The 14,621-nt window shown below is 34.9% G+C and overlaps 1 long non-coding RNA gene across 1 annotated transcript; it reads left to right on the plus strand.

Moving 5' to 3' along the window:
• The first annotated feature begins 12,515 nt into the window (after positions 1-12,515).
• On the plus strand, positions 12,516-13,182 carry LOC148692778 (uncharacterized). The gene is made up of 3 exons (XR_015953493.1): positions 12,516-12,600; positions 12,722-12,794; positions 12,973-13,182. It is a non-coding gene; the product is annotated as an uncharacterized LOC148692778 (long non-coding RNA).
• Positions 13,183-14,621: the final 1,439 nt, after the last annotated feature.

Below are 14,621 nucleotides of genomic sequence, written 5' to 3' on the forward strand. Positions count from 1 at the left end.
ACCTAATCCCTTTTTCTTTCCCTTTTTTTTTTTCAAGAAATGGGGATCCTTTGCATAAAAGACTGGTATATGTCACATCCCGGCTCGGGGCGGATCACTTCCCCGGCCCGCTCCACCACCGTAGCACGATATTGTCCGCTTTGGGCTTACCATTCCCTCACGGTTTTGTTTTTGGGAACTCACGAGCAACTTCCCAGTGGGTCACCCATCATGGGATTGCTCTCGAGCGCTTCTCGCTTAACTTCGGAGTTCCCATGGAACTCGAAACCAGTGAGCTCCCAAAAGGCCTCGTGCTAGGTAAGGATGAGAATATACATATAAGGATCACTCCCCTGGACGATGTGGGATGTCACAGTATACATATATGTTATATTAACCAGTCCATCGTTCCTAAAATTGTTTGGACAATACTACATTTATTCAAGTGCATTTACTTCAACAAGATTTGTTGCTAGAATTTAGTAGCTCAAAATTGTCTGACAATATAACATTATTTCGGACAAAACTTAAACGGTATAAATTATAAGTTGAACTAAAGACACTATGCAACAATTGTCAGGCCTTGAGATTGCTAGCAATTGGTGGCATCGGGCCTGACTTCAAGTAATAGAAGACTGGGCCCACCACGTGCATCGAAGTGAGCCGAACATTTCCAATTTGGGTGTTCCACAACCATTGGATTTCCATCGGTTTGTTGATCCAGACCGTTAGATTTCCAACGGTAAAGGAAATTTGGAAAAAGATGCTGATGTGCCACGTGGTGCTTTGTGGCACATCTGATTTCAAACAATTGAAAATTTCAACAACCAGAATTAATCCAATGGAAAAAATCCAAAAAAAATCTAAAAACCTTACAAGGTTCACACTTGAACAAAAATCAGAGTGAATATTACTAACGGATAATGATATGTGGTCAGACGAAAATGTTTGAAAATCTCATCAAAAATTTTAAGACAATAATGACATGTAGAGGAATAAAACCAATAAAATATTTAAAAAATAAAAATATATTTATGAAAAGTAATTGCACTTAGCCTTGCTATTTCTTTTCAAACGGATAGACTTGAGCAGATGCAATTACTACCTTGCCCTTGACCTCCTAAAAACTAAAACGAGTGAACTTGCTCTTGTATAAGGTACACTAAAGCATACTAGAAAATCTACCATTGCATCCATCTCTCTCCTTTTTCACACTTTCTATATATCATGTTGATTTCTGAAAAAGCAGCCCTGCTTTACTGGCAACCTTGTCTACCTCCTCTCCCTCTAGTCAAACTGCCTTACAGTTCAATGTTCCTCAGTCCCCGTCCACTTATTCCGAAGTGCAAGACTTTGTTCCAGAAAAATATCAGTCAATTATTTTAGTAAGCTTTTGCAACTCCTCTGTTGTTTTTCTGCATCAACGTGAACTCATGTCAGTACACATGCAAATTACCCTACTTCACATATATATCCAAATAATAATAATAATAATAATAATAATAATAATAATATCTGAAGGAAATTTGATTATTTACAATATAAAGGATTATATATACATGACCCATATTTTCTTCATTTATTTTTGAGCTCACATTTCACGAACTACAAAAGCCTCAAAATTCGACAAACAAGATGATGTATGAAGGATTTATTTTAGATTAAGATCACATAGGAGAAGATCGCAGATAAGGATAGGAGATGTATATGCGTGCAAAATTATATATTTTGTGGGGGCATAGTTTACATGTTCCCTTTGCCAAGTTTCTTCTCTGATCTGCTTGTCCTCCTACCCACATGAATATATGGGTATATATGTTTATCTTTCTTGTTATTTTCTCCACATGGAGTGTTACCATTTGGTTCTGACAATTTGGATTTTTTTTAAAGTGGAAAAATGTTATATATAACAGCGATTTCGATATACTATAACAAAAACAAAATAAGAGCAAAAACAGAATAAGTTATCGTTGTTTATCTCTTACTTGATATTTAAGCCCGTAAGTTTTAGGTAATTCATTATATGAGTGATATATGATGATAACCTATCTCGTTTTTACTAGTTCATCCCAATCCCCTTTATGAAATATATATATATATATATATATATATATATATATATATATATATATATATATTTAGGAGTTCAAATTGAGATTCTTTTTTTATATGAGAAGAAATAATCAGTAGACTAAAAGCTAGTTGGTATAGGAGAAAGTTATCCAAGCACTGATGTCATGTTCATTTTTTTAGCTCAAATGAAAAAAGTTTTACCTAGGGTTACGACATAAACTATTGACATTACTTTTATTCTTCGCATTAGGTTACAGTTTATACGTGTCAAGTAGGGTTTGCGTGACATTCACTTATGCAACGTGGATTCTAATTATATGTGATAGGTAAACATGGTACATGTAACATTACTTTTTCATCATTTGAGACCCTTTCATGCCTTCATGAGTTAGAGATCACCGACCAATATCATGAGATCAATCTTGATGTAATTCTCCTTCAATGTAGGCCATGCAATTGCATTAATTTGTCTCAACAAATAGCAGTTTACAAGTATGACTGGATTTCTTCACTTCCAATTAACCACACAATCAAAGCTAAACTGGAGACGAAATTGTCCATATCACCAAGCCAGTTCCACCATAATTGTCTATACAAACCATGTGGGACAACGCCATCAGCTTAAAATTGTGTTGGAACGCGGAGAATAAGTTACATGGCATGGATATGCGGCCATGTGACGTTTCATGTTAAGAAAATAAGGATATGTAGACACAAATTTACACATGTTTTTATTTCATTAGCACAGAAAGCAATCGTAGCAGTGAATCAAAGGCTTTAAAATTAAAGATCAAAAAAATATGTACCAATGAATTAGATTTGTAATAGTTGCAACGAGGAGGACATGATAGAATACTATCTTTCTTTGGCCAAATTATATTTATACCCTTGTAGTTCTTAAGATGTTTCGCTCAAAAGGGATAACTAGTTTTAGTATTTGCAATTGAAGTCGTGTAATTTGCGGAAGTTTCAATTAATGACAATCCATTATATCATGAAACGAGATTTGATGTTCTGGTCACAATATAAAATAACATATGAACTGGCAAATTGACCATTAATTAATTTGGAGCGTGGTAATTAGTACATATATACTACTTTGGAAGGGCATAACAGACTATTCCTAGTTGAAATCGTAAACTTACTATAAGTCTACAAGGCCTCAAGTGCCAAAGTTAAAACTACAAGTCCTTAAGTTAAAGAAATGTGAAACTACAAGGACTACAATTTAATTTGGCCTTTTCCTTTTCTCATTTTTGAATTTAAAGGTTACTATTTTTATGGGGTGACAATGAAATATATATTTCGTTTTATAAAAAATGATGATGGAATTTTTTTCCATAAGTGAAACTTTAAAAATCATTTAGAAATGATTTCATAACAATTTAATGTTTGTTTTGAGAATGCAGTCTCAACACTACTACAACAAATCACAACTAATTATAACAACTACTCTAAAACCTGTTCTGGTGTGATCGATGTCCAAGAGCAATCAATAAGCATGCATTACACCTTTCACTTCTCCCTAACATAACTTCCATAGGATAAACCATCATTTTTTGCTTTAGCTAATATAAGGGGCAGATATGTGACACACGTTTTTTATGGGGTCTACTCCGTAATGTATTTTAACGATCCGACTCGTTTATCTTTTAGAACATCATTCATAGATCATTGAAAGACTCATCAATCATCTTACAAAAAAATTAGACAAATTCAAAACCATTAAAATATTCATTTGTAGTGAAGAAAACAGTTCTACAAAGAAACCCTTAATCCAATGGTCATATGAGTTTCAGATTTGGATGATTTTTGGTAGACATGATCTTTGAGGAAAGATCTAAAATATAGACGATTCAGAACGTTGAAATGCATTATGAAGTGGGTTCCACAAAATACATGTCAAAAGTCATGCAAAAAAATTAGTGTCACATATCCTTCCATATATGTATATATGTTTTGTACTGTACTAATATTTTACTTTGATAATCTGAGTTATACCAATTGTTGAATTTCTAGGTGAGTTTCACTTGTACCTTTCACTGATGGATTCTCCTTTTTCTTGGACGGCCATGTTAAAAGCTAAAACACACTGAAGCTGCATTCTTGGATCACTGTAAATGCAAGCTTCCCACCAAAATTTGGCCCCCAACAGATTCGAATTTTCTTGCAAAGTCCACCAAAAAATCCAGCGTTCTCCTTCTTTTGATGTCAATAGTTCGATATGTTGACAAACACAGAAGGTTCCTATTTTTTTCATGATTTATAAAGCAAGGGAGGGAAAAATGATCAAGGGTAAGGTTAATCATATTCATTATCAACATTCACCGTCCTTGTTTCTAATATATATAGCATGGGTATCCAATGTAGTATTAACAAGCAAAGATGTCAGCGCTTTGCTGCAAGTTTTGAAACCGTACCCACATTTTAAAACACCCATCTCCAAATAATTTAGAAACCGATCAAATCAGTTAAACCCAAATGGTAGAAATAAGTCTTCACTTTGCATGTATGTTCTATTGAATTTACACTAAGAGATTACGTACAACTAAAATGGCAGCTTTCTAAGTACAAATCAGAGAGTAAATAAATTGTTCCCATCATCAATTTGCACCTGATTATACTAACTTTATATTAACAACCTATGTACAACAAAAATGATTCACATGCTTTACTTCTCAGGACTTAATTTCTTACTTCACATTCTTCTCTTGTCCTGCATTCGGAAACACTTTGAAACTTCCTTTTAAAACTGTAAAGACAGAAATTTAATCAACTAAATACAAATATATTGAAACACTGAAAAGTAGAAACAATATTGAAACATAAAGAGTTCATGGAAAGATCAAACAGTGAACAAATCATGGTTTTTTTTATTTATTTCGAAAACATACTAACAAATAACTAAATGAGTACCGGCTGAAGTCCTTAAACCATTGTTGTAGAAATAAAGAGAAATATTTTAGAATAAAGTTGAGATAATTACGTAACGAAATAACTGATTGATTTGGAAGCCATTAAATCCACAATCTAGCCTCTTTTTCAACACCATATATCTCAAGCATACACGATTGATTAATAACAGCCTCCATGCGATGTGCAAAACACTTTAAACGTTATTAGCATAGAGTTGATCAGCAATTACACAGTGGGTGGACAATCCTTGGTTAAACTAAAGACTTGGAGACGCTTACCTTGATTGAAATATTTTCCTTGCACTTTTTCAAGATGTCTAGAAGCACCCGGGTCCAAAGTCTCTAAACTCAAACACCATAAAACACATCATTGAAAAAAATCACAACTTAAAAATGGTTGAAAATTTAAAACTTGGTAAGCAAATCTAAGAGGGCTAACAAATTACCTGCACTTGGAGCAGAGACTGGCAAATCCGCTGAACCGCAAAGATCAGCCTTTACTTCATTCGTGTGTATTGGATGTTCTGCACGAATGATTCCTGCAAACCTTGAACCCCATTGCCCCAAATTCAAACTCTCCAAAACCCTAAAAGCAAATAAAACAGAGCAATCAAACCTAAATATTTAAACCCCTTATGACCAACACCCATAAATTAAAACATAAAACCCAGCATTAACCTGGTAATTTTTTTTTTATTTTTTTTCTTCTTCTCATTACTCATTTACAAAATATATTAAAATTCATATAAACTAATAAAACCCAAAAAAAGGAAAACAGAGCTTGAAGTTTTTTTATGAACTTACAACAAACAAATTTTTTTTTTCTGCAACCAAGTAGCTAATTGTTAAGCCAGAGGTTCTGAATCCCAGATCCAGAAAAACGTTTTGGGCAAAGGACCAGTAAAGTTATTGTAAGAAAGCCTCAGGTTTTGCAAGTTCGGAAACAAATCGAATACATCAGGCAACGACCCGTATAAATTCACATTACCTGCAGCGAAAGTGACCAAGCTGGAAGCTTCAGTGAGCTCCAAGGGGAAAACCCAAATGTAGAGATTGATGTTCTGGCTCATGCTCAAAATCTGCAAGCTCGAGAGGCCTGTGAAGTAGCCGGCAGGAATGGAGGTGAAGTTGTTCGTGTCGAGGTAGACTTCTTGGAGGGAGGTTGGCCAAAGAAGGAAAGGCGCCGCAGAGAGAGTTGCTCTGGAGAGAGAGAGAGTGGTGAGCTGAGAGAGAGAGTTGATAATAGAATGATTAACCCCTTTGCTACAACTGCAGAATCAAACAAGGAAATTATTATTACCATTTCAAAAATCTCATTCTACTTAAAATTTTCTATATTAGGAAAGAAAAATATACTTATGAGGAGTGTAAAATGAGATTTTTGAAGTGTCAATAACACTTTCATCAAACAATAGCATCTATAACCTAATTTAAAATTTGTGGTTGACTTCAAAGAATGAACTACTTTATAACAGATCAGATTCTTTATGAATACTTCTTGAAGTGCTTACTGTTATCGAGGCCTTATGCTACGAAAAAAACATCCAAAGTAAAACTCTTTTACAGAATCTAACATCAACCAATCACAGCTCGATGATCACTCAGAACACTAAACGGAAAAAAAATAAAAAATAAAAATTTACCATTATAAATTATCATCCGTTTCATTTTCTTAAATCCACTGAAAAAAGTAAAAAATTAAAATGAAATTAAAAAAATGAACCTGATGGTCGTCGCTGCTGCAGTCGATGATGAGGAGGTCGAGATCATGTGGTAAACTTCCTGCCTTGCAAGTTGGGCGATTCGCGGGCCGAGGTGGGCTGTCAAGGACTTAGCTTAGGCTCAGCAACGTCAAAGCGCAAGACCATAACTAATGCAAGTTAGAATGTACCAATCAAATAATGGGTTTAAGGATGCATTTCAGAATACTACATACCAAAAATGTCTATTCGAAGTTGAGCATAGATCGGAGAGAAGAAACCATCCACAAAGTGAATAAAACACCATGTGATATAGAAAGTGATCGCTATTGGAAATAGGATCACACTGCAAAAGAGCAAAGAGTGAGCGGCTAATATGATATATATATATATATATATATATATGAGAGCAAAAAGCAGCCTCAAAGAAGGAGAACGAAGCTTTGATCTCATTAGCTACTACATAATGGATGCATCAAAAAAAAAAAAAAAAAAATCCACCCATATATGACATTAGCGTAAAATTATATGAAATGGGCTCGGTCTAAAACTTGTAATAAGCTAAGTTGTACATTTCTTGAATTCATCTAGCAAAAGGCTAGTTCTTTGTCTTAGCTAACTTGTAATTTACTTCTACTTTCAGAAAGAGAGAAAAATAGATTATAAATACATGCCAACAATCTAAGTTTAAGTTCCTATCACTACTAAAGCATTCCATCTTTCAACTCTAAATCTTAAGAACAATCTGAAATCCACCAACTTTAAAGATATTTGACCCTCCCCACAACATAGAATTGATGGTTTACACAGAGTATCAAACAGAAAATAGTATTACATATGAACATGATTTGAACGAAATAGGAGTCAGAAGATAGAAATGCCCACCATGCTGTCATGAACTTTTTTGATACCCAACTTCTAACAACTTTGGAAAACGTCTGCATAGAGATAAAAAGAGATCAGAATGATTGTTATGAAGATTAAGAAAAAGGAGCACAAACACTCAAAGCATCGGAAGACTTATGCCCCAACTTAGGCCACCAAAAAGTAACAAACTTTGACGCACTGTAACTGTTTCTTCTTCTCCTTCCGATTCATAGTGTATTATGCGTCTTGCCCAATTGTATTACGTTGAAAAGCTGGACTGGGCATTCATGTGGCTTCCCTTTCTCGGGCCAAAACCAAACAACAGCTTGCTGACCCTCTGCAATTAAAATACAACAAACAAAAAAAATCAAAATAATAAGTTAAAATTTAAAATCTCATCTGGGTACGTTGGGTTCGATATTTTATCAATTGTTGTTTCTGAGTTGTGTTTATTTTCACAACCAACAATAATCCTTAATACCAAACCTAAATTTCTTGTTCGGATTTTATCTGATTTTTTATACCGTATAACTTGCCAATTTCCATTGTGTTTGAGAAGATAAATTGCTTTTGTAAAGAACTTTAGAATTCTGAATTAGGATAAATTGCTTACCTTTAGCAAAATGGATTCTACTGCTATTCTTCACAGGCGACGGTGAATGTTTGGGTGCCGCTGCTGGTTGGGATTGTGCTAGTTGTTGCACACGCGGCGTTGAGGTGGACCGATGGGTTGTCGTGGACGAAGAGAGCTCTGCGTTGTTGACTGGTTATGCGGCGCGATTCTGCGAATTCATGGATTTGGATGAATCAGTGATGGCGGTGGTTTGGGAAAACTATTTGGAGAAACAATTTATAGTCTCACACGGTGGGGAAGCAACTAGAGAAAAAGGAAGAATCTAGAAATGAAATAAAAGACCAAACACTAAAGCAGGGCTAAAGACGGAATTTCATTGTACAATAAACAATGACGACAAAAACAAAGGGGTAAACATGAAATAACACTGTAGAATAAATAGTGTTTTAGGCAATTTTCTCTTTTAGTGTATACTAGAAAAGCTGCTCGCGCAATACTGCGGGGGTTTAAAAAACTATGTAGATAGTTTTAGATATATTTTTACATACATGTAAAAATATATTTACAACCTAAGTCTTCAATTTCTTTGTCACGGTGAAGTCCTTAGTATCTTCAAAACCCTGAATAAAAGGCACCAAAATACTGCTTACAGGGAATTAGAAATATGAGGAAATTTGCAAACTAGCTAAACAATGCTATTATTTATCCAATCAAAGCCAAATTGAAATGATGCAGAACTAACACTACAAAAGTCGTTAAAGAAACTAAACTATGGGTAGAATGTTTCTAAAATTTATATTTTATACAAAAATTAATCTTCTTAAAAAAGCAAAAAACACAAATTTGAAAGGGGAAAATATATAAAGTTTGGGTAAAAGGTCACAAACACAGAAGTCATTTAATATGCATGGATTATATATGCCAAAAATTAGATGATGGTAGATGATATACTAACTGGAATCTTGAACTTCAAATATTATTTATATTCAGCAAACACAAATACAAAATGGCAAGTAAAAGAGTCTCTAATTTTTAATATAGCATACCAATTTAGTAAAAATATACTCCGGCATGGCCAGCTCAAAAGAAAGAGATTCCTCGACTCTCAATGTGTTATAGTGAAACAATTTCCTGCATATTTCCATATATCCCTTTGTCAATGTATCCATTATATCCATGAACTACACTAATTGATAACCATTGGATCGTCATTGTAAAGGACCAATGAATATTTGTTTCATGTATGTGTGTAGATATAGAGATCGACTAATCCAAAATTAAGACATGTACGAAATATTTGAGCTTTACCTGATTACTGAAGAAACAAATGGCTCAAAAATAGGATTTGAAATCAGGTATGAACTCATATTTGAACTTGAATTTGATCGATGCCTGCTACCTCTTCCCTTGAGCTCTAAGCTGGCAATTAAAGAAAATACTATAAATTTTGAGACATGCAATTCAAATTCTAAACAAAAGACTAAACTTTTAAACATGCAATCCGTTTGACAACAACAACAACAAAGTCTTTTCCCACCAAGTGGGGTTGGCTGTAGAATAAATAGTGTTTTAGGCAATTTTCTCTTTTAGTGTGTATATATCTTTAATCTTTAATCTTTAATATTAGAAAGCTAGAAGTAAGTTTTGGTGTCTCAAGACTTCACCAAAAATAACTGGACACAAAAGCTCCTGAAACAAAAAAAAATTACAACTACCCCATAAAAAATATATATATAATACCAAGGGTAGTTTCGTAAACACATTTATTTTATTTTGTTTTAGATAATAACAGAAAACACAAAAAAAATAAAAAGTGGTATCAAAACTGAAACCACACAAAAAAACTGCCACAAAAAACTGAAATCTACAGCATGAGAGGGGAGGATGAAAACGCACGACGCGATCGTGCTTTTCCATAGCAAAAAAAAAAATAAATTGATCGTCCTGCTCTACACCTAGAATCCACATACCTGTATTTAAAGAAGGGTCGGCAGTGTTGTGCCTTGGCTGATTATCTTCACCAACATACAAACCCACGGTTGAATAGTTTAAAATACAAGAAATAAAGACACCGAGAAATTTACGAGGTTCGGCAAAAATCTGCCTACGTCCTCGGAGAGATATTGCTCTTCACTATGAGAAAAACAGTACAAGTTACACATGAGTTAAATCGATATAACCCAATCCCATATCCCTTGTACACCCACTCACAGAATTTTCCCAAGAGCCTCACTCTACCCCAAGAGTTCTTTCACAGGAGATCTTTCACTCTAGCTCTCTTGATTTCTCTCACCCTTGCCCTTGCTCTCTGCAAAAAAAAACTCTTTCTTCTCCTTTTTTTCTGCAAAGGCAAATGAGCTCTCTACTCTCTCTTCTTTTCTCTTGCTCTCTACTACTCTCCTTTTTAAACCGAAATGAGCCCTCACGGGTGTTTAAGACACCAAAACTTTTTCCTTTTACTTTTCCCTTTTTTCCTCCTTGCTTTTCCCTTGTTTCCTCCTTGAAATAAGGAAAGATGTTTTCTTTCTTTCTTTAGCCGAAAGGCATTTTGGAGGATAGTCCACTTGGCCACAAACTCCAACAATCTCCACCTTGGCCAAGCTGTACCAAAGTCCATTGGCCTTACGTACCAGCATGCACACTCTGAATCAACATCGTTGGTCCTGTTCCGATTCAGTCACTGCCAATGCATGTGCAGCTGCTGCAAGCAAAAAAAAAAATTTAGCTTCAGACTGGATCTCGACACATCCTCGTCTCCTCCAGCAGGTTTTCCTCCTCTTCATTGTCTACAACTTGGAAACTTGTCAGTGCACCCATTTCCAGCAACACCCGTCGAGCCAGACAAACATTCCTCACACTTCTCATTTTTCAGGACCATCTCATCACCTGTGAATCTCATAGCTCCACCTGCTGCAAAACCCCTGCAACACTTGAGACTATACATCACCAGGAGATGTGTTGCTTCGAGTACCTAGAGGGCATACTCGAAGTCTTCCGCCACAAAATTGCTGCTACCTGGACCAAGATCATCCTTTCTTTTTCTCAAAGGACAATTTATCCTTTTATGCCCGAATTCTTTGCAGTTATAGCATTGTGGTCCCTTGCCTTTGGAGCTTGATTTGAACCTGCTGTCTCTCTCAAATCCTCCTCCCAATTTTCTTCCATGATTCCAACCTTGAACAGCTAAAGCAGTCTCGTGCCCACCATCAACAATGGTCTTCCTCTTTTGTGTATCATAAGACACCAAAGAAGCCTGCACCTGCTCCAAACTTACTGTATCTTTTCCATGCAATAAGGTTGTCACAAGATTCTCATACGAATCTGGAAGTGAGGTAAGAAGTAAGAGGGCTTTATCTTCTTCCTCAACCTTAACATCAACTTTCCTCAGTTGATCCAAGTATCCATTGAACACATTCATGTGGTCCATGAGATTCCCGCCTTCATCCATCTTCAGCTTGTACAGCTTCCTTTTCAGATGTAACTTGTTGGTCAAACTCTTAGCAATATAGAGTTTTTCCAACTTCTCCCATAGTGCAGGCGCAGAATCTTTATCCATAACATTGTTGATAATGTTATCAGCTATGCAGTGTCGAATCGTACTAACACAACGCGACTCCAGCTCCTCCCACTGGTCATCTGTCATTTCTTTAGGCTTCCCATCTTTTCCCTTCAAAGCTCTAACCAAGCCTTGTTGAGTCAAGACATCCTTTACTCTCATCTGCCAGAGAGTAAAACTGCCCTTCCCATTAAACTTCTCAACTGAAAACGACATGTTTGTAGTCATCATGGTGAATAATAAATCTGAACCTTCAATGAACCAAAGCTTCCAACAAAGCTCTGATACCAATTGTTGTGCCTTGACTGATTATCTTCACCAACATACAAACCCACGGTTGAATAGTTTAAAATACAAGAAATAAAGACACCGAGAAATTTACGAGGTTCGGCAAAAATCTGCCTACGTCCTCGGAGAGATATTGCTCTTCACTATGAGAAAAACAGTACAAGTTACACATGAGTTAAATCGATATAACCCAATCCCATATCCCTTGTACACCCACTCACAGAATTTTCCCAAGAGCCTCACTCTACCCCAAGAGTTCTTTCACAAGAGATCTTTCACTCTAGCTCTCTTGATTTCTCTCACCCTTGCCCTTGCTCTCTGCAAAAAAGAACTCTTTCTTCTCCTTTTTTTCTGCAAAGGAAAATGAGCTCTCTACTCTCTCTTCTTTTCTCTTGCTCTCTACTACTCTCCTTTTTAAACCGAAATGAGCCATCACGGGTGTTTAAGACACCAAAACTTTTTCCTTTTACTTTTCCCTTTTTTCCTCCTTGCTTTTCCCTTGTTTCCTCCTTGAAATAAGGAAAGATGTTTTCTTTCTTTCTTTAGCCGAAAGGCATTTTGGAGGATAGTCCACTTGGCCACAAACTCCAACAGGCAGTACATGCCCCGGTTTGAAGATAGTAACTTATTACTCCATCAATTTTCTTGGTATTACTTCATTCAATTTTTTTGCCACTTGACCAATTACTCCATCAAAACTATATTTAATTACTGTATGTATGTGTTTGTATATTTATTTAATTTTTATGTAATTTAATTTTGATTTTAGCATCAAAGGGAGGCTATGATGAAGGGACTGATAACTCTGCAAGATGTCGAAATGGCTGCTGCCGATGCTGATGGTTACTCCTCCTCTCAATCTCTCCGTTGAATTTGCTATTGCTATTGTATCTTTAATCGTGTACACCAAATTAAACAACGCATTGTTTCTGGCTAAAGCCTTGCAAGTATCTAAAACTGATTCAGTTTGTTTCTCTTGGACCGAATGAAAGACTTCTCATGACTTTTTTTTTCATGCAGAAGTTCGTTTCTTTTTGATTTGATAGCAGGTGGGATCTTAGATAGGATAAATGTCAAAGCAATGTGGAAGGAGATGACAGGTTAATTCAAAAGTTTTTTGTATCTCTTTAAATTAATAAGAGGTGTGCCTGATTATGTAAATGTGTAATTATCGTTGAATCGAATCATAATGCAATTAGTTTAATAAATTTCTTATTTTTATTTTCTTCATCTTTCTTTTCTTTATCTCCTACTTATTTTTGCTTTCCAAGTTTATTACTAGGTTAAATATTTGTACTAAATTATTTTATGCTGCATTTGGAAATATAAGCAGATTTTTTCAACGTGTACATATTACAAATTCAAAAGAAGAAGATGACGAGATTATTGAAATCAGTGGTCAGTGGGCATTCAAAAACTACATTTGATTTCTCCTTTTTTTGGTAGTTTTTTTGTTCATTTACTCGGTAAAGGGATGATATTAGAGGTACCGATGAGTGAAGATTCCTTTACAAAGAACCAGATAATCATCTCAGTTTGACTTAGAGGTTAGATTTTGGTTAACAATAGAATTTGGTGGTTTGCTTCTTAGTGTTGACTTAGAAGCATTGATTATTTTGCTTCGTCCGAATCAGGTATTTTGAATTTTATTTATCGCTAATACTGTTCAAGAATTTTGTTATTTTAAAAATTATGTGATGAGGCTTATGGAAGTATTGGATATTACATCCTAAACCAATGTAAATTCTTGAACCTTTAAGCAATTAAGCCCATGTGCAAAGCTATAGCATCCGCTTTGTCAGTACCCCTTTTCTTGCATCACTTTTCCACTTATCCTAACTTCTAAATGTCATCTTGATTTGCTATATTTTATGACAAAAATCAATTATCCATTTCTTGGCTTCGCAGGCTTCATAGGCTTCATAGGCTTACTCAATAGGTGATCAATTTATCAAAGTTGCAGAGTTTAATTATTTGGTTGTTTCTTTGTAATACCTCTTTAGAATAAATCCCTAACATATTCATTGATGCTCTCCCTCTTCATCGTAAAGAAGTGGTCAATTGCATTTTCTTCTACCATTTGGTTTCCATTGAAGCTTACAATTTATCACTTTGAATTAATCGTATCATGTTAATTGTCTTGCTTCCATTTTATAGTTGTAGAGATTGATAACTTCTATGCATTTGTAGGTAGTCGTGAAGAATGCAATTATAGAACAATATTATGAGATATTGCTAAATACCTTACAACTAAACTCAAGCATGTGGCCTATATTAGCAGTCCACCGGATTTAGTGATATATGAAAGGTCTTATTAACGTATCTGTATTTGTTTCACAAAATGAAAAATGTAGATATTGTATGTTAGTCTGTACAAACATTTAATTATTATTTTTTATTATTTTTTTTTTGAAAAGTGATTTTCACGCACCAATTTTTTTTATCTTACACAAAGTTTCTGGCACTTCCAAATCTTCTAAGTGAACATATAAAAAAAAATTCTTACATTATTTTTGTTGTTGATAATGATCGGTATCATTAATTTGAAAAAAAAAAAAAAAAAAAACTACGTATGTCGCATGTAGCGCGCCTTGATTAAAAATAAGTTTACCCACATGCAGAAATGTTAGTATATATAATTTGCGTAGTACGTAGCACTCTGAGAAAAA

Source organism: Pyrus communis, chromosome 11 (genome assembly GCF_041283825.1).
Source record: "Pyrus communis isolate YQ-2024b chromosome 11, ASM4128382v1, whole genome shotgun sequence".
Taxonomy (NCBI): domain Eukaryota; kingdom Viridiplantae; phylum Streptophyta; class Magnoliopsida; order Rosales; family Rosaceae; genus Pyrus; species Pyrus communis.